Source organism: Callithrix jacchus, chromosome 10, assembly GCF_049354715.1.
Source record: "Callithrix jacchus isolate 240 chromosome 10, calJac240_pri, whole genome shotgun sequence".
Lineage (NCBI taxonomy): Eukaryota > Metazoa > Chordata > Mammalia > Primates > Cebidae > Callithrix > Callithrix jacchus.
Window position 1 is genome coordinate 106,918,134 of NC_133511.1, and position 24,578 is coordinate 106,942,711.

A 24,578-nucleotide genomic window follows, 5' to 3' on the forward strand; every position below is an offset into this window, starting at 1 on the left:
GAAAGTGGAATAAGTCATGGGAGTTTTTGTGTTCACTAAACTGCCCTCTTCTTAAATGGTCTACTTTATACAGCAAGCCACAGGCTTATTTCTTTCACCTCTTCCCAGACCTTTAACCATTCATATATCAACCAGAATAGAAGTCCTTCTTTTAATTGATTAACTAGACATTGGCAGCTTATTTTGTTTGTGTTAAGAACTCCTACACTGAGATAGTGCCTACTTAAAATATATATATCACAAGATAACCAGTGTGACTGAAGCAGAATCAAATAAAACAATCTTTTGAGAAACTGATTCTTGAGAAAATCAAGAGATTGAATCAAAGAATCAGTTTAGGTTCAAATTGCATAAGGACTGATAGGTCCTAAAAAGAACTTTGAATTACTCTGAGAGCAGTGAAACATCATTGGAGGACTTTCCCCACAAATATAACTTATTCATATATTTAAATGATGAGTCTAGCTGTTCAGTTTAGAACAGAATAAATTGAGCACAGTGATCTATTCTGTGCCTCTAGTCAGAAAATAATTACAGTAATTTAGACAAGATATGATAGTGTGTTTGTCCAAACTGATAGCAAGAAATTACTAAATTGGCCAGATTTGGGAAATAAGAACAGGGTCAACAGAATTTGCTAACTGCATGAAGATATGTTATAAGAGAGTCAAATATGACCCCAGACTTCAAGGAATACATAGGTAGAGTAATTATTTTGTAATTGAAATAGGAAAGACTGAAAGAGGAAGAGGTTTGGAATTGAAAGATCAGATGTGCGTTTTTAAGGTTGAGATTGCTGTTAGAAACACAATTCAAAATATTGAATTTTAAGATAGGTATTTTTTGTTACTGACCCAGGAGTTCAGGGTCAATTCTGGGCAGAGAGTTTAAAACCTCGAATGATAAGGATATAGATGGTTTTTAAAGGCATGGGATTAAATGAGATCACAATGGGAAGGAGTATATATGGAATTCAAGAAAAGATTAAAGACTGAGTCCCCAGAAAATCCTACATTAAAGCAGAGAGATGAGGAAGAGCCAGGAAATCAAAGAAGATTGCTGCCAACAAGGCAAGAACAAGCCATTCAGGTGTAGTTCCCTGAAACACAAGCAAAGCAACTGTTATGGAGGAACAAATGGTCATCATACCCTAAATGCTGATGATTTGCCAAGTATGATGAGAACAGATTTGTCCATGGTTTCAGCAATATATCTTTCAGTGGGCACCTTAAGGATTGCATTTTTAGTGGCATGTTCAGAGCTGTAGCCTGACTAGAGTAGCTTGAATAAAGAATAAGGAAATAGAGATCGTGAGTAAAAAACTCTTCTTAGGACTTTTATGTAGAGGAAAGTAGAAAAAGGACATGTAATTGTAACGTAACTTGGGGTAAAGAGAAAGTTATTTTTAATTGAGAAAGAAAACTTTTTCATGTGGTATGGGAGACAAATATTGATGTTGATATCGCTTCAGATTGTTTCCTCAGAGATGAGAAACAAATGAGGTCAACCCTACGCTTGTCTCAGCTTACTACAGTGCTAGCTTGATATGTGTTTATGCTAAATTGCAGGGAGGGGAAATCCAGGAAGAAGCAGATGGATTCTCTGAGTTGAGGAGATAAAGTCAAGAGTCCAGAGAGACAAAAGGAGGACTGGGGAGGCTACAGTTCACAGCACACAATCCCAGGGAAGGGAGAGCTCTGCAAAGAGAGAATTCTAGGCATTGAGATGCACTTCCCAAACATTTAGCGGAGTGCTAATTGGCATATGCATTTAAGAAACTATCTGACAATAGAGAAAGAACCTCTCTGCGGGTTAGTTGTGATAGTTTAAAGTGCACATGAATAGCTGGTGGTTGGACCTGTTCCCACTAGAAAAACAAAACAAAACAAAAAACAACCTTATGATTAGTGGAGATTTAGTAGAGCACTAAGAAGGTTCTTGCCCTGGTAATGGGGGATAATGAGCCCTAGAACAGTATTGCTCTAGTTCCACCTATCAAAGATGAAAAGATCAAATGATTTCCAAGCCATTTAACCATGTTCCAGAATGAAATTCAAAAATATTTATAGGAATACAAAAAAAATTCAGCACTCAACAAGGTAGAATTCAACAATATTTAGAAGCATATTAAGGATTGCTAGTTAAGAGCAGGAAAATACAAGCCATAATGAGGATAAGACTGACTCATTAAAAAGGACCCAGTCATGATGCAGATATTAGAACTAGCAGACATGGATAGCAAACAGTTAATGCAACTGTATTTCAGATTTCCAAAAAGTTAAATAGAACGATGAAAGATTTTTAAGAGTCAAATAGAAATTCTAGAGTTGAAAATCTTGATATCTGAAGGAAAAAACAAAAACAAAAACACCAAATAGGGTTAATGGCAAATTAAACTTCGCAAAAGATTAGTAAACTTGAAGACACGACAAATTCATTCAAAATGAAACACAGAGAAAAAGAACCCCCGAAAATTGAGAAGCCCATCAGTAAGCTCTGGAAAAACTTTAAACAACATAATTGGAGGCTCCCAAAAAGAAGAGCGATAGGGACCCAACAAACATTTGAAGTATAATGTCCAAAATGTTTAATTTTAATGAAAACTCTAACCAACGAATTCAAGAAAATCAACACGAACACTGAAAACATGATTAAAAGTACCATAAACTCATCATAATCAGATTGCTTATAACCAGTGACAAAGTGAATATCTTAAAATAACAAGCCAGAGAACAAAAGACAGAGGAGCAGAGATAATGATGAGAACAGACTTATCAGCAAGAACCATGCAGGTGAGAAGACGGTGGAGCAACATTGTTTTAGTCCATTTTGTGTTGCTGTAAAAGATTACCTGAGGTTGGGTCATTTATAAAGGAAATAAGTTTGTTTAGCTCACAGTTATTCACCTGTACAAGAAGTATGACACCAGCATCTGCTTCTGGTTAGGGCGTCTTAGGTGGCTTCCACTCATGGTGGAAGGCAAAGGGAATCGGGCATGTGATGACATGGTGAGAGAAGAAGCACAAAATTGGGGGCCGATGCCAGGCTCTGTTTAACAGCCAGCTCTCAGGGAACTCTCAGTGGAAGTAACATACCTTGGAGGTAACAGACTGAGAACTCAATTGCTACTACAAGAATGGCACCGAGGCATTTACAAGTGATCCATCTCCATGATCCAAACATCTTCCTCTCAGCCACACCTTCAGCATTAGGGAGGTATGGAGGGCTAAGTATCCAAACTATAACATCCTATCGTTGGACCATAAACCTCATGTCTTTGTCACACTGCAAAATAAAACAATCTCATCCCAACAGTGCCCCAAAAGTCTGAACTTGTTCCTGTACCAACCCCAAAGTCCGAAGTCCAAAGTCCCATCTGAAACCCAAGGCAAATTTTTTCTGGCTATAAGCCTGTAAACTGAAAAACAAGTTATTAACTTGAAAGAGACAATGATGGAAGAGATATTGGGTAAACATTCCCAATCCAAATTAGAAACATAGAACAAAAGAAAGGGGTAACAGGCTCATACATGTCTAAAACCCAGTGGAGCAGACATTAAATCCGTGAGCTATAAAATAATTGCTTTTGACTCTGTATCCCATATCAGTACAAAGAATGGGCCTCCAAAACCTTGGGCAGCCCTGTCCCATGGCTTTGCTAGGTGTAGCCCACATGGCTACTTCCATGGGTTAGAGTTGAATGCCTATAGCTTTTCCAATTGCATGCTGCTCTTTGCTCTACAGTTCTGGTGTCTGGAGGGCACCAGCCTCATTTCCACAGGTCCACCAGGCAGTACTCCAGTGGGGTCTCTTTGCTGAGGCCCCAACCCCACATTTCTGCGAGTCATTGCCTTAGTAGAGCCTCTCTGAGGGGGCTCCACACCTGCGGCAGACAGGCCTTTAGCTGGGCACGCAAGCTTTCTGATACATTCTCTGAGATCTAGGTGAAAGCTGCCGAATCTCTACAACTCTTGCATTCTGTATACCTGCAAATTTAACACCTCATGGAAGCCACCAAGTCTTATGACTTGTGCTCTCTGGAGTTGCGATCTGAGCAACACCTGGGGCCAGGATGCAGGGAACAGCATTATGAGGCAGCTTAGGGAAGTGGTGCCTCTGATTGTTCATTCATAACCACTCTGTCCTTGGCTTTTGGGTCTGTGATTAGAGGGGCTGCCTCAAAAATTGGTAAAATTCAGCATTCCACAAAGCACTAGGGCGGAGATCAAATACAGCCAAGTTATTTACTACAGTGTAACAAGGGCAACCTCCAGTTCCAAATAAATTCCTCATTTCTCTCTCAGACCTCATCAGAAGGACTTTACTATCCATATTTCTATCAGAATTTTTATTATGACCAATTAACCAGACTCTAAGAGGTTCCAAACTTTCCCTCTTTTTTTTTTTTTGGCTTCTCCTGAGCCCAGAAAATTCTTCCAATGTTTGCCTATTATCCAGTTTCAAAGCCACTTCCACTTTTTTCTGTTATCTGCATGGAAACATTCCTCTCTTAATATCAATTTTCTTTTTCCTTTTTTTTTTTTTGTGTTGCTATAAAGAAACACTTGGGCAATTTATAGATAAAAGAGGTTTATTTGTTGGCTCATGGAAAGACACCAGCATCTGCTTCTTATGAGAGCTGCAGGCTGCTTCCAAGCATGGTGGAAAGCAAAGGGAAGTTGATGTGCTGAGATCACACAAAGAGACAGAAAATTAAGAGCGAGGGGGAAGGAGGTTCCTTGTTCCTGTTAACAATCATCTATCAGTGGAACTCATAAATGTGAGTTCTCACTTATTCCTACAAGAATGGCATTAAGACATTCACAAGGGATTCACTCACATGACCCAAACACCTCCCGTTATGCCCATCTCTAATATTGGAGATCAAATTTCAACATGAGGTTGGAGGGTCAAATATCCAAACTATAGCAGACACCTTTTAAGTTCTAGGAGAAAAATAAACAAAGAAACAAAACAAAAAACATATTAACCTAGAATTCTATGGCCAGAAAAAATACATTTTATGAATATAGTTTAAAGAATACTTCACAGGCATAAAAAGCATTTCATCAGCAGCAGACCTGTAGTTTTCAAAATTTTAAAGGAATTTTCTTGAAAAGAAAAATAATACCAGAAGCAAATTTAATCAGCATGACAGAATGAAGAATACTATAAATTGTAACTACATAGACAAACATATAAGATGTTATTCCTATAATTTAAATCTCTTTAAAATAACTGACTTTTAAACATATAATAAAAACATACTTTGAGTTTTATAATATGTAGGTAACATGTCTAAAAACAATAGCACACAATTTAAGAGATAAATAAAATATAAAATTATATATTTTTTGCATGAAGTGATATAATATCACTTGAAAGTAGACTTAGATAAAGATGTGTACCATAAACCTTAAAATAACCACCAACTTTAAAAAACAACAGTAATGACAAGAGTTATTACAATAGGTCAACAGAGGAGATAAAACGAAACCGTAGAACAATGAAAAAGGGTAATAAAGATAAGTTGAGGCAAATAGAAAATGAATAGAAAGATGATGCACATAACCAGTCAAAGATGATGCACATAACCAGTCATATCAGTAATTACATTACATGTACACAATCTCAGCACTGCAATAAAAAAGGCAAGGATTATCAGATAGGATATATAAGCAAAACTCAAGTATTTGGTGTTTATAAGCAATATACTTTAAAAAACATAAATATATTAAAGTACTTTATTTGGATTGGAAAACAAACCATGTTAACACTAAAGAAAGATTAATTAGCTACATCCACACTAGAAAAAGCAGATTTCAAAGAAAAAATAAAGTATCACCCTTTTATAAAAAACTGAAAACCAGATGTGAGCTTTCTATATTTCAGCAAATAATTGAATAACTTATATCTGAAAATAAAGTTTTTTTATAAGCATCATTATCCAATTGACATAAGTTACATAAAAAGGCAAGAGATGTATGTGACTCAGATTATAGTATAGGTACAATGGAATACACCAAGTTAATTACCTGAAAAATACTTGCTTGTGGTGTATAGATAATACAGAAGGATAAAAATGATTCAGCATAGTTCATATTTTCTTTCTTCAGTACATTAGGTCCCATGAACTTAAACATAGAAGCTCATGGGATTGTCAATAAATCAAAAGATTATCATTCCCTTTATAGTACAAGAAATGAATTTTAATGGGAACCAGAAGATACTAGACATAGATGGAACACTTAGCAATATTTATGCCAAAACATTGTCCAAATGTATAACCAAATTATTTCTGAAGATTATTTCTGAAAGTTTACCCAATAATATCCTTATAATTTGACACTCTCACACATGCAAGATCTCCACATTGGCATATCATTTCTGCTTTGCTTTTGTAAGATAAATCTTTTTATTCATTGAAACACTTATTTGAGAATTAGGTCAAGAGATACAGTTCTTGCAAAAATCTTACTATTATGGCCATAGGCACTCTGGTGAATACCCCATCTTTTAAGAAAACAAAAACTTAAGATTTTAAACTAAGCATATGTAACTTTTTTTTTTTGTTTCTCTCTGTGGGTTACATTTTGGTATCACTCAACATATATTTAAAGAATCTTCTTGCATCTTCCTACATTTTATAATGGAATACTACAAGTCTCACATTTGTAGAAAACATGTTTAGAAAGATTAAATAATTTCTCCAATGTGACAAAGTCAGTATTTGACAGAGCTGAAATGAAAACTTATTTATTTACTCAACAGAACTTTATTGAATGGCTGGTACATTTCCATCACTGTTCCTGATTTTCAGGCTGCATCAATAAATAAAATGAAAAAGGAAAACAACAAATCCTGCCCTTTGAAATGCAGATCTGTCTAATGGGGAATCACATGATACTGTTATTGTCTCATATAGCTTCTCCATCAAAGAAAGTTAGTTTTCAATTTATTTCATTGAATATGACATTCAATAATGTATTTGATATTTCTGTGAAAAATGCTGTTAGAATTTTAATAGGGATCACATTGAATCTATAGATCATTTTGGGCTGTTCTGCCTCATTTTGTTTTGCTATAAAGAAATATGTGAGGCTGGATAATTTATTAAAAAAAAAAAAGAGGCTTATCTGGTTCACAGATTTGCAGGCTGTACAAGAAGCATCACACCAGCATCTGCTTTTGGTGAGTGCCTCAGACTCCTTCTAGTTATGGCACATGGAGAAGGACAGCCAATATATGCAGAGATCACATGGTGAAAGAGGAAGCAGTGGACAGGGATATACCAGCCTTTTTGTTTTTTCCAACTAGCTTTCACAGGAACTAATAAAGGAAAATCTCACTCATTGTCACAAGGATGGCACCAAGCCCATTTACTAGGATTCCACCCCCATGACTCAAACACCTCCCCATTAGGCCCTACTTCCAACACTGAGGATCAAATTTCAGTGTGAGATTTGAGGGAAACATATCTCCAAACTGTAGCAGGGAGTATGGGCATTTTTAATAATATTAAGTTTTCCAATTCATGAACATAGGATATATTTCTTTTAATTTGTTTATTCTTCAATTTAATTAATGTCATAGTTCTTAGAGTACAAATCTTTTACCTCATTGATTAAATTTATTCTTAAATTTTTTATGGAACCAAAAAGACCCAAAATAGCCAAGGCATTCTTGAGAAAGACTAAAGGGAAAGGCATCACACTTTTCAATTTCAAAGTATATTGTAAAGCCATAGTAATCAAATCGGTATAGTACTGTCATATAAACAGACACATAAACTAATGGAAAAGAATAGAGAGCTCAGAAACACACCCATGTGTATAGAGCCACTAATATTTGAGAAGGGGACCAAAAATACAAACTAAGGAAAGTATAATTTTTTCAATAAATGATATTAGAAAAACTGGATGTCCATTTTTTTAAAGGTGATTGGATTCCTGTTTTATACCATTCCTTCCAAAATTATTCAAAATGGATTTAAGACTTAATTACATGACCCAAAATTTTAAAAACTCCTAAAAATGAGAAAAAACTCTTTGATATTGATCCTGGCAATGATTTTTGTTTATGACATCAAATGCACAGGCAACATAAAAAGAAATAAACAAATGGGATTGCATCAAATTAAAAAGCTTCTGCCTTGCAAGGGAACAATTAGGAAAGTAAAAAGGCAACCTGTAACATGGGAGAAAATATTTGCAAGCCATATATTTGATAATATGTTAATATCTGAAATACATGAGAAAATTATACAACATCATAGCAAATGAACAAACACACATTTAAACCAGCAAATACTCAGATTACAAATGATCACAGGACTCATACAGATATTTTATGATGAAAACATACAAATGGCCAACAGGTAAATGGAAAGTTTCCCAATATCACTAATTATTGGGAAAATAAAAATTAAAAGTAGAATGAGATGTCACTTCACACTTGCCAGGTTGGACATTATCAAAAAGAAAAGTGGTAACAAGTGTTGGAGAGAATGTAGAGGAAAGGAAACTCTTGTGCAATGGTGGTAGGAATGTAAATTGGGACATTTAGAAAACAGGTTAGCGTCATGGAAAACAGTATAAAGGTTCCTCTAAAAATTATAAAGAACTAGAATACAGTCCAGCAATCTTAGTTCTGGATATATCTTCAAAGATAATGTAATCAGTATCTCAAAGAAATATCAGCATTCCCATGTTCATTGCAGCATTATTCACAATAGCCAAGAAATAGAAACAATCTATGTATCTGTTGCTGAATGAATGGTGAATATATACAATGAAATAGTATTCAGCCTTAAACGAGAAGGAAATCCTTCCATTTGCAAGTATATGGATGAATATGGCAGGCATTTATGCTACGTGAAGTAAGCCAGTTAGAGAAAAGCTAATACTGTATTATCTCACTTACATGTAAAATCTTAAAAAGTGAAACTCGGAAACAAAAAGCAGAACTGTGGTTGCCAAGGGATAGGGAATGGGGGAAATGGTGAGATGCTGGTAAAGGATATAAACTCTCAGTTATGTGTAGAATATATTCCATGGATCTAATGCATAGTGACTATAATTAATAACACTGTATTGTATACCTAAGTACTCTTCCCTGTATTAAGGAGTACAATGCGATTATTTGATATTGGTATATATTGTGAAATGAATACAACAGTCAAGTTAGCCATCTATTGCCTCATGCAGTTATAATTTTATTATCAATTATATCTCAATAAAGTGGTATTGGGGAAAAGAAAGATTGTACTTGATATTGATGTGACAGGAGAGAGACAAATTCCTAGGCAGATAGGGACAGGTCCCTAGTGAAACACCATCTGAGGGCTGTCTGAAACCTGAAAACTGAGCTACCGGTTCTGGATAGAATCCACAGACTGGCCAGGCACGGTGGCTCATGCCTGTAATCCCAGTACTTTGGGAGACTGAGGCAGGCGAATTACCTAAGGTCCGAAGTTCAAGACCAGCCTGACCAACTTAGTGAAACCCCACCTTTACTAAAAAATACAAAAATTGGTTGGGCGTGGTGGTGAGTGCCTGTGATTCCAGCTACTTGGGGGACTGAGGCAGGATAATAGCTTGGGAGGTGGAGGTTACAGTGAGCTGAGATTGCATCATTGCACTCCAGCCTGGGCATCAGAGTGAGACTCCCCTCTAAAAAAAAAATAAAAAAACAAAAAAGAATTCACAGACTGAAGTGAGGTCTTCTATCCTGTCTTACCCTCTATTGACCAGTTCTTTCTGAATGATGTCTTTTAACCAATAAATGGTGCCTTTTCTAAGCCCACCCATACACCAGTCAGCATGCATTCCCCAATTCCAAGCCCATAAAAACTCTGGACTCAGCCTCACAGATGGCTACTCATGTTCGGATCCCTGCTCATTGCTGAGAGCATTTTTTTTTTTTGGCTTGATAAATTCTACTCTGCCTTACCCCCTCTGGTGTCTGCATGCCTTATTTTTCTTGGTTGCAGAACAAGAACCTGAAACTTGCTGAACTGCAGAAGCAAAAGAGCTGTAACACTCCTGCTTGCCAAACTATGGGAGTAAAAAAGCCACAATATGTTACTCCAGCAAAGACATACTAAATTAATAATAATGAATAATACTTTAAGAATGTTCACTGGGATAGTGAAATGGCCTGTAGACACAAGATTGCCTGATCTGCCAGCATAGTGATCAGCTGTATGACCTGGTATACACTTACCTGTGTCATCATACCTGAGAAATGAACTTCTGATATTCTTCCACGAAGTAAATTAGAAATTTTTATTTTTTTCTCAATAACTTTGAATGATAATTCCTGTATCTATAGTAAAATGTGGCATCCCTTGAAGAAATGAATAGGCAAACTACAATGAAGAGAGGAAGCTCAGGAAAGGGGTGTTGATTGCACACAAAAAAACATTGAACCTGTGTATTAGGTGAATCTCTTTAAGTATAACCCTCAGAAATCCAATTTGATCTATCTCAGAAACTAACAAAAACATTTTAGATAAGTCTGTTCTCAGGAGCTCTTGCAATGTCACTTGCATATTGTTCTCATGTCCTCAATTGGCTATCTTCTTTCTGGCCTTCTTCTATACAAAGTACTCTCCACACGGCACTCTCCATTTAATGGGAAATGTGACCACTTGAAATTCTAACTTAATGTAGTTATAGCTCTTATTCTGAGAGGATGTGCATTCTAACAATCAAATTATAAAAAAAAGAACTTCAAGTCAATATAATTATACATTTCTTACTAATTTTAATATTTACGTTTAATTTTGAGGCCAAAATCTTAAACATTTTATAAAAGTATGCAGTTTTTCAAGAGTTTATTAATTTTAGTTTTATTTGCTTCTATTGCTCTTGCTATTTAGCACCAGGTTATGGAGGCAGTAATACTTATTTTTCCTATGTGTAAGAAACTACAATAAGCATTTACCTGCCTTAATTACATTGCATCGATAAGAAAGCCCTATTCTTTTATTAAAAACATTTAAAAAGTAAGTCAGTCAAGGTTTAAAAGACTGTGCTAGCTAGCAATCAGCTGTTTCTCAGAGTGCAGGTCTGTGCAAACCTACCCTAAATTCAGTGGAAGCTGAGAGGCCAAAGAGAGAAGCTGAGAAATCCAGTTTCCCAGAAATAAATGTTTAATAGGGACATATCAACAGAAACCTTGTCTGTGTCTTGGATAGCAGCCAGACAAAATGGTGAATTTCTATTCCATTATCACCCAGAACTAGGGCTTATATACCACAGGAAAGGTGGTTCATCACGGATGTGTGGAACAACTGAAGTAGGATAACATCAAGGTTGCTTGACTTGAAGGCAGGATTGATGGTAAATACCTGCTCTTACATAAAAAACAATAGGTAAAAAGGAACTCTCTTAGAGGACTTTCTGGAACTGGGGCTAGTCAGAAACCAACGTGGCAGATTAGCATCCAAGATGGAGTTGCTTTAGCCTCCACATCAGCTAAGTTGTGAACCCAGAAACTGAGCTTCTCTCAGGCACTATGCTATCTTCCTGTCTGTTAGTATAGTAGAGAAATACAGATAACCTTACAATGCTTACTCAAAATTGTATACATATATCTTTATTCTTACTGAAGACTGTACTTTTTAAAATGGCGTGGTATAACCAAAGATCCCAAAGACTAACAGTCATACATGAATTCATACTCCAATTCCACGACTGTCTAGTCACTGCAAAAATTTAGGTATTCAGCTCAACTTCTGTATACATGAGTTGCATAAAATGTAAAAATGGAATAATATCTATCTCACAATATTTTGTGAGGATGAAATAAAATAGCCAATTGCTTAGATAGTGGACAGATTATACAGTAGTGAGAAAACATGAATTTTACATAAATATAATTTTACAGGTAAAACATAAAACTTGCTTGATTAAAGTTATTAGCAAGCTTCTGAAACAGGAAAGTTCTCACGTTCTTCTAGAATGTAAAATGGTATAACCACTTTTTAAAACTGCTGATATTATAAAAAGAGAAATATATACCTATCACATGACCCACAGAGTCTACTACATATTTACCTAAAAGAAATGCTTTATTTACAGTAGCCCCAAATTGGAAATGACCAAAATTTCTATTAACAATTGAATTAATAAACAATGTTATATCTATATAATACAGGAGATGTAAATGAACTAATTGTTGATAAACACAGTAACATAGATGAATCTCAACGTCATACTGAGTAAAAGAAGCCAGAAGTGTAGCAAATGCACAATAATTTCTAGTGACAAGAAACAGATCAGTTTTGTCTGAAACTTAAAGCTAAGGCAGAAATGAACCATAAAGGTGAAGGAGATTTTATGTATCTTGAGTGTGATGATGGTTTTATGGGTACATGCCATCTGTTAAATTTAGCAAACTGTACACTCTAAACGGAGGCAGTTTATTGTGTAAATTATGTCACAATAAAGTGAATTTTAAAGATGAAGAAATATTTAGTGTGCATGGATTGAAGGACTCAGTATTTTAATGACATAAATTCTCCCCACATTTATCTGTAGATTAAAATGACTTTCAAATAAACAGATTTGTATGTATGTATATGTGTGCAATACACATGTGTATGTGTGAAAATTAAGACTGAATCTAAAAGTCGTACAGAAATTTATGCAAAGGACACAGAATAAGGCAATTCTGAATAATGAAGTCAGAGGACTATCATATTAATGTTCACTTTACATAATGCTATAGTAAAAATTAAAAGAGTATGGTGTTGACCTACAGATAAACACATTGACCAATGTAACTGTGAAGAAAATCTAGAACTGGACTGACTTAGATGTCAGTGATCTCCATTTTCTCAAAGGAAACATTGCAATTCAGTGGGGAAAAATGGTATTTCGTATAAATGGTGTAGATTTTAATAAAAATGTTCATTTAAAAAGAAAATTTGATAACGAGATGCTAAAGTTAAAATGAATTAAAATATATAAGGAAGAGTGTCACAAGCAGGCTAACATGAGAGAAAATATTTCTAATGTTTATATCTATAAAAAAACAATATTCATGGAGTATAAGGAATTTTATACCTAAATATGAAAATGATAATAGGAAAAAATGGACAACACACTTGCACAGATATTTAATTTTTTTAAATATCCAAATGTCCACTAAAGTATGTAAAATATGCTTAACATTATATGCTGTCATGGAAATGCAAATTAAAACTCCCAGAAAGGCTAAAATGAATAAATGCGTTTGACAATTCCAAATGTTAGTAAGCATCTTCATACTTTTCTGGTGAGAGAATAAATTGAGACAGCCACTTTAGAAAACTCTTTGGCAGTATATACTAAAACTGAATTAGCTCATAATTTAGGACACAGTAATTCCATTCCCTGGTGTATATCCAAAAGAACTCCATACTTACATTCACCAAAATATTATACAAGTATGTTCATAGGAGCATTATTTGTAATAGACTGAAAATGGAAGCAACCATAAATAATGGAAAGGATGATAATGAAATGGAATACAGTAATGAAATTAAATAAACTGCAATTACATGCAGCAACATGGGTGGATTTCAAAAACAATATGTTGAGCAAAAGAAACGAAGATACAAACATAGTGCATAGTATATAATTTCATTCACATAAAATTAAAAACCAGAAACCATTATTTAAGTGTGCTGAAGTGAGAGTAATAGTTGCCCTTGTATGTCTGGTGACAGGGATGAGAAATGAGGATGACTTCTGAGATGGAGGTGCTGCTCTATTTTTTTTTCAAAATTAATAATTGTATATTTATATGCTAATCATCTAAAAATAAATTTTAAAGATAATACAATAGCATCAAAATATTAATATTGCTTAATTTGGGCAATATTAATATTTCTTGTTACATGAGTGTGATCACTTTTTGGAAATTCATTGTAGTGTATACCCAAGATATGTACCCTTTTATTTATGCATGCTCTACATCAAGAAAAAGGAAAAAAAAGATAAAAATAATACACATAACCACCAAAGAATCCCATTTATTTAAAAAATTACATTCAGTTTCACAAATGTTTTATTCATTGCTAGAAATTTATTCATTGCTAGAAATTATCTGTGTAATTTAGGAGAACTCAGAGGAAAAATACCTCAAACAATTTTATATTTAAATATTTAGCATAAGCAAGTTTAGACACTGGTAAAAATGAAGAAAATCAAAGGAAGAATGAATAGAAATAGATATCTACATATAATGAGGAAACATTTCAGCCACCAAGATCTTCAAAAATTGTTTATAAATAAATTATTATCACAACAGAGAATGATAACATAACTTTCTATTGGAAAAAATAGGATTAACAAATAAGTGTCAATTTTTATTTTTGTGTTCATGAATATATATACATGTGTGACGTTAAAGATGCCCCACTCACACACTTATGCCCCTCCTCCTCCCTAAAAGGAACATAAAGTCCTGAAATATGGGTGTGTGAGTATTGAGTCATTTCTGAAGTCGTTAAAATTTTCTAAACAACATAATTCAACTCCAAATTTAATGCCCTCATTAGTAATTTCAACATTTTTAAGGCTCTTTGGAAGCAAGCCCTGTCTGAAAGTAATGGCTGATATTATTGACCTGCAAATTCAAAGAAAGAAAAATCCCAATAATTGTTAAGGTGTGTGGAGATAAAAGCATGGAGTTGCAAAGCAAATGAGCACTCAAGCAAAGGATTTCTCAGCAAGGCAGATTTACTTCTGCATAACAGTGCTGCTTTCAAGTCTGGTCACCATGAGAGCACACAGAACAAAGGATAGGAGGGCTTTTTATACCTAGTGCAGCTTCTGCCTCTGCGTCTTTCCCCCATTGGCTGGGGTTGGATTGCACAATCTAAACTAGTCCCAATTGGCTAAACATTTAAACTTTCTTAGATAAGGTAGACATGGAATGGGGGAGAAAGTGAGGAAAGAAAGGTGTCACCTATGGGAGACTAGAAAGCTAATCTGTTTCCACATAAGGAAAGCAATGTGGACTGAGCTGTAGCATGCCTAGGCATGTTTAGACAGGTTAGGGTGTAGTAAAGGTGGGGGAGGGGTACTTGAAATTGAAGAATAAAGAATAGAGGAACTGGCCACGCTGTTTGAAGTGGTACCTAACTATATCTTATAGGAGCTTACATTCACTAGGACGTACACCAGTCCTGACTAATGACCTAGATCCCTTCAGAGAAGAATTAGATAACTATTTTTTATACATTTGGAGTAGCTTTTCAGGATCCTTTTTGATAATTAGACTCAGGCTTTCTTTGAATCAATAGGCTCTAGAGCTCAACTGATTTAGATTTAGAAACTGAGCAAGTTATTTTCCATTCAGTGGCTAACAAGAGTTCTCAATTTTTTCTTTCTTTTCCTTCCTTCCTTCCTTCCTTCAGAATCCTTCCTTCCTTCCTTCCTTCCTTCCTTCCTTCCTTCCTTCCTCCCTCCCTCCCTCCCTCCCTCTCTCTCCCTCTCTCTTTTCCTTTTTCTTATACAAACCAAGCAACACCATCACTGGGTAACAATACATTTTGTTCATAGGAACATTATTAGCTATCATTCTAGATTCCTGCAGGTAAAGGCAATCCTATTTTCACTCTAGCCTCCAGGTCAATTCAGTGTTGTCAATTCTAGTTTGTCATTTTGAGATTTTTTTTATCCCTATAATATTAGAAATACCAATTTTATTGTACCATCTCTCACTGTGAACCCCAGCCTTTAGAAAATAGGCAACTCCAAGCTTTTCCAACATCCTGGTGCCCCCTACATAACTGTATTTCTTAAAATCTTAATAAAGACACTGTTAGGTCTTAACTAAAAGTATGGTTCCCATATCAGCAGTACAATCTCAAGTGCTACTCCAGATATATTGAATAAGAATTTGTAATTTAAAAAAATCTCTGGGTACTTTGGATACACACTGAGGACTAAGCTCTAAGGTTCTTTTTTTTTTTTTTTTTCTTATCTTACCCAAATTCCTATCTAGGTGGTCTGGGGTCTACAAACCATAAATTCTCATCAGATGGGTTTTATTTAAGCCTGTATATCATGACTTACCCTCCAATCTGACTCTGGCATAACATTATGTGACAAGAAAGTAAAAATATTTTAACCCAAAACATGTTTTTTTCCCTTATTTTGAAATGACCCTGCAAAGTCATCTTTTGTGGAGGTAAAGTTGCATCTGTAGAGAATCTTTATTAAGCTAGCTAGATCTTTTTCTTACAGGCCCTCCCAATCCTGAAGATATTAGGAGTCTAGCACCTTTTAAAGATCTGAATAGGAAATGTTTATCATCTATAATCTCTAAGGGAAGCCACTATAAGACTTCAAAAGAACCTTGGTCTCCACAATCTTTTGTCTTAACTGGACTCTTCTTTCTGTTGTTCCCAGATCTTTAGACAAACTCAAACAATTCTCAACCAGAAATTATTTAAATTTACCTAAAGTCTAGAAACCCCACTTCCCCACCAACCAACCTTAAAGTTGTCCTACCTTTCTGGACCAAAGGAATGTATTGCTTAAATATATTTGATTGATGTCTCATGCTGCACTCCGACCACCTTGGGCGTGTGTTCTCAGATCCTCCTGAGGGCTGTGTCATAGGCCACGGTCACTCATATTTGACTCAGAATAAATCTCTTCAAATATTTTACAGAGTTTAACTCTTTTCATTGACAACACTAAAGTTGTAGAGCAACTATTCTAAGCATTCCTTGAGAAACATGTTCAAGTGGCAGATTCTTAAGTCTTATATAATAACTCATTTCTGGCAGCCCACCTCCTTGAACTTCTGGTCTCTCCATCCCTCCTCTTCAAAAGCAGTTTGGTGCCTCCACTTCTTTGACTGAAAACCATTTTTCTTATTCCAGTTTTAAAAGGCGATTTCAATGTTAAAGGAAAATAAAAACTCAGGACTCCAATTCACTATGCCAAAAGGAAAAAAAAAGAGCTGAAAGCTGTCATGCAAAAAATTGCCTTTTTTTTGTTTAATCTCTCCACAGATTAAATATCTCCACAGATAGCTACTTTAAGTTCACTTTATCTTGTGTAAAATGCTGATTTACTGATCATAACTGGCATTTCCTCCGCTCCTTTTCTCTTATAACATATGGATTACCATGCTCTCTCTCTTCCCTTCAGCCCACTTTTTTCCTTTAAATATTGAAGTTCTCAAAATTATTTTTGGAGAAAAGCCACATGCTGTAGACTGTTTCTGTGAATCTGTTTTCTTTTCTCCTGGGCATGTCCTTAACCTTGGCAAAATAAACTTCTAAATGTATCGAGATCTGTCTCAGATACTTTTTTGTTTACACCGACAAACATTAGAATTGTCTCCACCTGTTCTCAATGCAACACTGAATCCTGAATCATAACTGAGTGCCCTCATATCAAAAAGCACTCTTGTATTCATGCCTCAGTCTCAACAGTGTAACATCCTCAACACCTCACCTTGGTTTACAGTGGTGATCAGCCCCCTCACTCCTTCAGTGGTAGGATATTACTTCCTAGAGCAAAGTTCACATTTCTCTGTTTAGGTTACATTGAAACCAATTCTCTTTTTTTGTTTTGTTTTGTTTTTTCTGGAGACAATAATATTGGAATAAAACTTGTGGGAAATCATTACATTGGGAGACATTAACTCCAGATGTAGAATTGCCAAATAAAATATGTTTACCCAGTTAAACTTGAAATTTAGATACCCCCCCATTTTTACTTTTACTACAAGTATGCCCCTAATGCATGGGGGATACTCATATAAAGTATATCTTTATTGTCTGATTTTTAATTTATCTGAACTTTTTAAAAAAAATGCAATAACCTTTTAATTTTAGAACAGTTTCATATTTACAGAAAAATTGCAAAGATAGTATGGAGATTGTGAATATACTCTCTGCACAGTTTCCCTCATTATCATCATCAAGTATTAGTACAATACATTGGTTATAATTAATAAACCAGTATTGAGTCATTGTTAACTGAAGTCCATACTTCATTCAGATTTCATTCACTCATTCAGTTTTTGACTAATACCTTCTTTCTCTTCCAGCCTACTATCTAGGATACGACATGACCTTTGCTTCTCAAGTCTCCTTATTCCCATCTTGGCTGGGACTGTTGTGGGAAATCAGGGAACCAGAGAGAATGATGAGGTTACAGGAAGATTTATTTAAGGTGTACACCTGCTCAGTGGATTCACATCCAGAATGTCTGAGCAATGGACAAAGAGAGCAAGTGTCTTTTATGCATCCAGAGGCGTGAAATCATGAAGCAGGAAGCAGGTTTTACTGAAGCAAGAACACAAGCAGTTAATCAAAACTGTGACCGGCTTACTTATGACTCTTGGTATGCGGGCCTGATGCTCATCTTGGACTTGGGCTGATTAGGACAGAATCTCAGGTGAGTTTATCTTTTAGCCTTTGTCCTGGGCCCTTGGTGTTGGCAGTTCTGGCCTGCTTAGGCATTTCTCTTAGCCTTCAACATGTTGTTTAGATACAAAACAGACTACATGAAGTTATACAGGAGAGAGACATATAAATTTCTAAGCTTACTCATATTATAGGGGTAAGGGTATAAGGAAAATTTATGTTTCCCTCCTTATGTTGAGGGAGTCCTGGAAAAGTCTCCAGAGCGCATTCCTCTGAGCTCTGACTTCTAAGATGTCATCAAGGTTTTTCTCCTGGGCCTGGGTTTTGCCTGTTAACTGCCTTCAGGTTAATACAGAGAACTTGTTTTTTTTCTCTTTTTGATTTTAAATTTTCTTTCTTTCTTTAATTCCCTGCCTCACGACAGTTTTTCAGACTTTCCTGGTTTTAGGTTACCTTCAGAGTTTTAAGAAGTACTGGTCAGATATTTTGTATATTGTCTCTTAACTGGCATTTGTCTGATGCTTTTATGATGATTCCACTAAGGTTATATGTTTTGGGGAGGAAATCCACAGATCTGAAGTACCATTTTTATGACATCTATCAAAGACATATAGTATATATATGATTCAACTTTGAAACTTATTTTTTTGAGATTCTGTATTTGGGGGTCACTGTTTCTTAAAAATACAAAAATGGGACACTTAGATCTCATGCCATTATACCTGGAAATATTTATCTCCATTTGTCCCAATACCTTTCATTTAGTAAACACATATGGTCTGTTTGGGCAATGGATCGTTGATGCTCTCTCTCTCTTAATCATACTATAAAAATATCATATCTGAGAATATATTGTTTATGCATCTAATATTCATTAATACTTAATCTGATGGAAACACCCAAAGGATACATTTTTCTATTAACCTTTTATCCATAATTTTATTTAAATGTTTGACAAATTGTCTGTCTTTCTTTTTAACAGCCAAGAAATAAAGAAGGAAATGATGCCTCTGGGTACTAGCTGGCAGATTTTCCACATAGTATAAAGTAGTAAATACCTACAAAAACATAGTTATTGAAACAAATATAGTCAGCTCCCCAGAGAGAGTGAAATCAACATTGTTCAGGTTGCAGTTATATCAGAGACACAGCCTAAGAAGGGCTCCAGGGGAACTAAAAGATTTCTGGATCGGGGATGTATCTGAATGCTAATATTGAGACTCCCTCTTATTATTTTTCTCTATAGATGAGTTTGTTAGACTCTTTATGAGTCTAACAAATATTTATTTCCCTGAATATCTTTTTGAGTGTTTTGTCCTAGAGTAGCAAGTTTGTAACTCTTGCAGCATCTGCTACAGTATTTTATCTGTTTTGCCAGTCATTTAGAAAATGTGGTACTTTTCATTCTGTGAGCCTTTGTTATTACCTGGACTTGTCATGACTTTTTAGAGACTTTCAAAAGTTTTCCTTATTCCTTTATGGTCCCTAACCTTCTGCTTGTTGACATCATTAAACGCTCTTCCCAGTATTGAACTTGGCAAGGAAACAAACTGAGAATAAGACAAACAATAATTGTTGAAACACTACTATGTGCTAGGCAAAATAGTGAACTCTCAGATAACAAAAACAAACAGCACCCAGTCTCAGGATTCAGGGTACTCACCTCAAATGATGGGATTGGAAATGCATAGAGTGGTATACACAATGCACTACGCAAAAATATAAGACAAATGAATTATTATGGGCTGGAATGGAGAAGTACCAAAGATGTGTTCACACAGAAAAATAAGATAACAAGCAAAATGTTATGGGGAAGAAAGCAAGGATAGTCTGGAAGGAGAGATGAGACAATACATTTTACAAAGCATGATGTACCTCAGGGATAATAAGTAGTTTAATGAGCTTGAAAGACAACGTATACAGTGAGAGAGGTAAAGATAAAGCTAGAAAGATAACATCTGGCTGCATCACAAAAAGCCTTGGGCATCATTCTAAATGTTGTGAACTTTATTTTAAGCATGGAGTGTGCTAAGATTGAATCTCAGCTTCTTGAAAGCTTCATGGGTAGCTATATGGAGAAGAAAGAAATAAAAGTTAAATGACCTGCCCTGAGATAGATGAAAATATATTTGAGCAGGCAAGACTTATGAACACAGGTTAAGGCATAATTCAAAATGGAGTATGGTCAAGTGGAAAATCCTGACTTGGAAAACAGATGATTCGCAACTACTGAATTCCCTTTAATCCATTTTCCTGATTCCAGCTAGAGCTCTTTGTAAGGCATAAATCCAACGACTTCAATCTCGGCATTCCATGGCCCCTGAAATCCTTCAATAATTTTCTAATGCTTACAGAAAAACAAGATTAAACTTTTAAAACTAGTCTTAGAAAGCTTTAACCCTATAGTTATAAGCAAACTTCCTTTTGCTTTCTGCATTTCAGTCACACTGGCTTTTAAAAGCCCCCATTTAGCAATATGTTTATTTTTACGGTAAAGCCTTTGCATAGGCTGTTCCATATGTCAGAATGTCTTTCCTGTCCTAGTTCTGCTTTCTTCTTGATAATTCCAAGTATATAACCTCAAAAGGTATCTTTGGGAAAGCTGTCATCAGCCCCCCTAACTTGTACAAATCTTCATTCTTGTTTCATACGATACTACCTCGTTCTTCTCAGTGTCAATTGCAATTTGACGTTATTGGTGGTGATTTGCTATTTGCCTCTCACGGGACTGTAGGCTTCATGATAGCAGGATTCCTATTTGTTGTTGTTGCTTCACTACTGAATAATGAGCACCTAACACGGTTTCTCATGTATGGTCAATATGAAGCAAACCTTCTCAAATAAATGGTCTAAACATACCTTCCCTCTGGATTTTTTCTTTAGGAGTAACCATGCACACTTCAACTCCCTTTTTATCCCGAAGGGAAATTTAGCCTCCAAAGATAGCTTACACTCTCCTATGCCTATGAAATGTCACGCTTGTTTCCCAATTTTAGAGATGTTAGGAAGAGTTTCCTAAAAACTCATATCTTGTAAATGAGTTAATTATTTTTGTTTGGATTGTGGTAATTCTGTAATTGTAGATTAATTGGTTCCATCTGCTCTGTAATTTTCCAATTAATAGGTAATAACTTTCAAAAGTCAGTTCATTTCTGACATGTGTAGGAATGTATTTAAGATGATAATTTTTCTCTCCAATGGTCTCTGTTGCTACTTTAAAAAATCCTTTTCAAGTCTTGAGGCAAACAGCACTTTTTTTTTCCCCCTGTTAGTTGAGGCCTTTCCAGGACAAGTCTTTCTGAACAGGGTCATAAACTTTTTTCTTTGCCCTCGGTGTTCTAGATTCATTTATTATTTGCTGCTGTTTCTGGTACTGATTAATGACAGTAATTTTTAAGGCTAGAGGTGTTTTATTATTTTTTTAATTTAAAAATTGACTGACTGTTTGATTAAGTTTTCTCCAGCTGAGTTTTCATATTAATAGAGATTCCAGACTGCAGAATGCCTGCTGTAAGTGGGTGGAAGAGTGAGAAATAAAGGGAGGAGAGATTTCTGCATTATCTAAGCATAAATATTCAGTTCTATCACTTCCTACCAGAAAACTGACCTTAAATGTTCTGTTACCTCATTGCAGAACTTTATGAAACCCTTGAAGCTTTGGAATGCTCTATTACCTTTTCCTCTTGAGATACTGTTATATAAGAAAGAATACATATCTTTATTATGATTCCTGGCACACTACTTCTAAAATATTTGGAATCTCCAGTGTTGAGTCTTTTTGTATGCTATTGAGATGACTGGTGGCTGGGAGCTCCTGAAGAACCTCAGAATGGGGGCTGGCTGCCCGGGGAATGAATCAGGTGATTAGAGGATTACAGCTCTTGCTCTACTATTGACCTTCTGGGACTGAGAGGACCTGAAGGTTGAGTTGGTCACCAGTGACTAATGACATTTAATCATACCTAGAAGTGAAGCCTCATTAGAAGACCTCTGGGAAAACACAAAATATGGATTTCAGATAGCATCCAGCTTGGCAAATACATATTACTGGGAGGTTGGCCTGTCTGGGGAGGGCATGGAATCTCTGTACCCTTCTCCATACTTTGCCCTATGTATCTCTTCTATATGACAATTGCTGAGTTGTATCCTTTGTAATTATCTAGGAATCTAGTAAGTAAACTGTAACTCTGAGTTCTGTGAGCCATTCTAACAAATGACTGATACCGAGGAGGGTGTAAACCTCTGATTTATACGTGGTTAGTCAGAAACACAGGTGGTAACCTGGATTTACGACACAACTGAGGTAGGGGTAGAGGTCAGTATTGTGAAGTCCTTAACCTGTGAGATCGGCACTAACTCCAGGTAGATAGTGTTGGAATTGAATTGAATTAGAGGACATCCAGCTTGTGTCCCCAGAGAACTGCAGAATTGCTTGCTGTGGGAAAAAAATCACACACATCTGGTGTCAGAAAGAAAGTATTCTGGAAGTATCAGGTGTAAGCATGGTAGAGAGAAAACGGTTCTTCATTATCCTTCTTTATCATCATAAATATTATTATCAAGGTTAAATAATTTTTAGAACTTTCCAAGCATTAATTTACATAATTTTCTTAAACAGTGGCAAAATATGGGCCATACAGAAATGAGTCAAGTAGATAAAAACTTTCATTTGGATCAGCGTTTTCTCTGAAAAATGAATAGAATATAAAGAATGAGAATACATACTATCAAATGATACTCATTTATTCATTTGCTTATTCATGTAACAACTACTTTTAACATTTACTATGTACCAGAAACTGTTCTAGGTGTTTGGGGAACCTAACCAAATAAATCTGTCAAAGATATCTGTGCCCTTATTAAGTTTACATTTTAGTGTAGGTAAGATTTTCAAAAAGTACATAAAATAAACGAGTAAATTAGAGACATTTGCTTCAGCCCATAATGGAGTTAACAAGGACTGGATTTATCTTCCTGCTAAAAACAATGAGAAAACCAGATCAAATATATAAAACAAGGGTTTTCAGACCATGGAGAGCAGGCCACACAAAACTTGACATCTAAGAGGACATTAGCAAACAAGGTTAGCTCTGTGATTGCACAGACTGACTGTATAGAAGCAGTTTCCAGGCCACAAGGCAAAGGGGAAGTATTCAAATAAAGCCCACATGTTTCATTGCAGTGAGAAATCAGAGTATGGAGTATACAGAGGACAAAATAGCTAGAATTTATGGAGGAGAGCAGTGAAGGCAAGTGTAAAAATGTGACATGCAAAATGGCATCACTCTGGTTGGGAGCTCTAAAATGGGATTGGAAAGTCATTCTAAAAAGAACTACCTGCAAGGCCTGCAATGTTGCAAACAAAACAAAACAAAAACACAAGAAATTGCCTTGAACTTTTGAAGCAGGCCAAACCACTACAACCACATCCCAGAAAGCAGAGGAATTTCAGCAGCACTGCAACCCCGATCAGAAACAACCCATGAAATATGAACACATGTACAAAGCCAGCTGCCTCCAACGATGATTCTTTCAAAACATCTCATGTAATCACTTTTAGCTTCCTTTTCAAAACCCCCTCCATCTCTTGGTAACACGATTTAGCATTGTGTCTAGTCAAATCCATGGCTCACAAATTACAATTCCTAAGACCCCAATAAACACATTGACTTACTGCTTTACAGTTTGGTCTTTGCCTTTTCTTCGTTGACACTAGATGGTGTTCAAATAGAGTGGGATAAAAAGTGACCCCCCTCCTCTGTGTTCAGTGTGGCTGCAGATTTGAGCACAAAATCTGCAAGGACCGCTTGTGTTCCACTGCCTCCCAGATGCCCTACAACTTGTTGGTGAGTCCTCTTATTTCCCCCACCTCCCATCTTTGTTGGGGTGCAGGTCTTTATTGTGGGTCCTTTGTTGCCAGTTATCAACAAAGTGATTTTTCCTCTTTTGGGGAGAAATCATGAGGACTTTACTTCTAAGGGTATAGGTACTGAGTCACTCTCTTCTGGAACCTCTGCTGCTTTCATGCATAAAGGTTATGGTACTTCATCTTGTAAATTTCTTTCTCAATGGACCGACATCACTAGAAGTGATCTGGAATTACAGTGATGAGCTAGAATCTTTTGATTTCCCAAAAATTGCTTTTCTTCCTGGACAACTTGAGCAGCTACATAGAAAGATTAAACAGTCAGAG

General features: G+C 35.7%; 1 long non-coding RNA gene across 5 annotated transcripts in view; it reads left to right on the forward strand.

Annotated features, from left to right (window-relative positions):
* Positions 1–24,578, forward strand: part of LOC118145489 (uncharacterized) — a 119,368-nt gene that overhangs the window by 32,707 nt on the left and 62,083 nt on the right. For all 5 annotated transcript variants that reach the window (XR_013523387.1, XR_013523388.1, XR_004730624.3 and 2 more), the window contains exon 2: positions 18,067–18,416. This is a non-coding gene — a long non-coding RNA (uncharacterized LOC118145489). The remainder of the gene's footprint in view (positions 1–18,066; positions 18,417–24,578) is intronic.